The 1,904-nt window shown below is 34.5% G+C and overlaps 1 non-coding gene across 1 annotated transcript; it reads right to left on the bottom strand.

Moving 5' to 3' along the window:
• Nucleotides 1–1,339: 1,339 nt before the first annotated feature.
• Nucleotides 1,340–1,462, bottom strand: LOC126704488 (small nucleolar RNA snoR86). The gene has a single exon (XR_007648200.1). It is a non-coding gene; the product is annotated as a small nucleolar RNA snoR86 (small nucleolar RNA).
• Nucleotides 1,463–1,904: the final 442 nt, after the last annotated feature.

The raw sequence follows: 1,904 nt of genomic DNA, 5'->3' as shown, positions 1-1,904 counted from the left end.
GGTAACAGTACAGATGCTCAAATGGATAATCTTTCATTCAAAATGATCCGATATGTGACTAAAGATACAAGGTCCAAATACTAGTAATGGTTTGGGCTCAAACTGACAATCCAAATCCCCCACTAAAGGATTGGTACGGTTTGGTTTAATTATTCTCCAGGCCAATATAGAGATATCCCCTAGAACCCAACCAATCCAGCCCTTTGCCTCATCATTGGAATGACGATGGGTCATGTGACTCGTGTGTTTTGGTGATGATTTCTGGGCTGTCATTCAGTATATTTTGCTAGGAGAATATATCCAGTTTAGATATGAGGTTTAAGTATATAACAAAATGAAGCAAAGTTGGCTAGAAGAAGTGTTTATAATTTGGAATATATTGAGGCACAGCCAAAGAAATTATTTGTCTGATCAGATGCTAGGCAAATGAGGCTACCGGTCTAAATGGGGTATCAAGTAGTTGTGCATGATTCTGATGGCAATGTGATTACAGCTTCATTGACAACCAAGCAACTTTTGGGCTTGATCTTGATGAATCAGAGGTGCACAAGTTAAGCTTACATAAGGTGATTTTTGAATGGATAATTTACTACACTCAGAAGTCACTATTTTGTTAGGCTCCAAGTGTTTCAGTCAGAGTTCAGATAGAGCATAAATGCGGTAATGAAATTATTTGGTTTGAATAACAATGCCAATTTTGTAGCAGCAAATGTGCCCAACGTAAATGTTCATAATGCTAAAAATCCGATGCCCTCAGTAAACTTGTGATCATTTAAAAAAAAAATTAATTTGATAGTTTCTACCAAACAAAGATTTAAATCTAAGATTTGAATCTTAAATGTCTTGATTAGAAAGCTACAACTACTCATCTATCTTAAATGGTTTAAGCTCTTGGGCAATTAGAGGCATGGTTTAAGCCCTTGGGTTTTAAGATCTTTCGAAAAGGACCCAATGGTTCAGAAACAGAGAAACACCAAAAACATAAAAGAAAAGAAACATAATTTTTAAGAAATAAAAAATAATACTAATATGCTCAAAAAAAAAATTTTTTTTTTTTATAGGAACGGTAAAATTATTTTGAAAAAGAAAAAAACCCAGAAAATTAAAAATACTGGTATGCTAAATCAAAAACATAAGAGTCACAGATTATACAAAGATGAAAGCAACTAAAAGCATTCAAAAAATTTCCCACGCATTAGAAAAAAATCCATAAATTCAAGCACAGAGCCAATCGGATCTAACCTAAGAAACATATTCTAATATGATCGATCCAGATAAACACAAACACACAAAAAAGTCTAGAAAAAAAATAAATCGAAATTGTGTGGAAAAAAATTAAAATGTAGCGACTTGTTCGAGGCCTTAATCAAAAGTGAAATAAGAATAGGCACGGAGAATCGCTTATTTATATTGCCAACCTTCAATGCAATTTGCGCCATTTTTATCATAGACGCTCTTGCTCTGCAAATTGGCTTTTTTCTTAAAAAAAATAAACAATACTTTTTCACATTCAATCTCACAAAAATTTTGATACATAAACCAGAAATAAAAACAAAACAAAGACGAACGAGACTTCACTCGTATTCGCTAGCAACCAAGGAGATTATAATTTGTAAACCTTCGATTTTGAGGAGGAGATGCAAAAGTGTGTTGTGGTGAGAATACGTTGAGTTAGAGTAGCTTTTATAGGCCCCGGAACTAAAACCCTAACCCTAATTTGTCTGAGTGTGAAATGACATAAATGCCCCCATTTATTTTGAGGAGGGGAAGTTGAGTTGGGCCGTAGGGTTGAGAATTGGGCTTGAATCTATTGGTAACGAAATGAGCTTACGATTGTTTGGGCCTAGATTTCATCTTTGTTAAAATGTCACTAGCACAAGAGATGTGGCCGTAGAGTGGTGCAG

This window comes from Quercus robur, chromosome 10 (genome assembly GCF_932294415.1).
Source record: "Quercus robur chromosome 10, dhQueRobu3.1, whole genome shotgun sequence".
NCBI lineage: Eukaryota > Viridiplantae > Streptophyta > Magnoliopsida > Fagales > Fagaceae > Quercus > Quercus robur.
The sequence above is the reverse complement of the archived record's forward strand: the minus strand, read 5'-3'. Positions and strand labels throughout refer to the sequence as shown.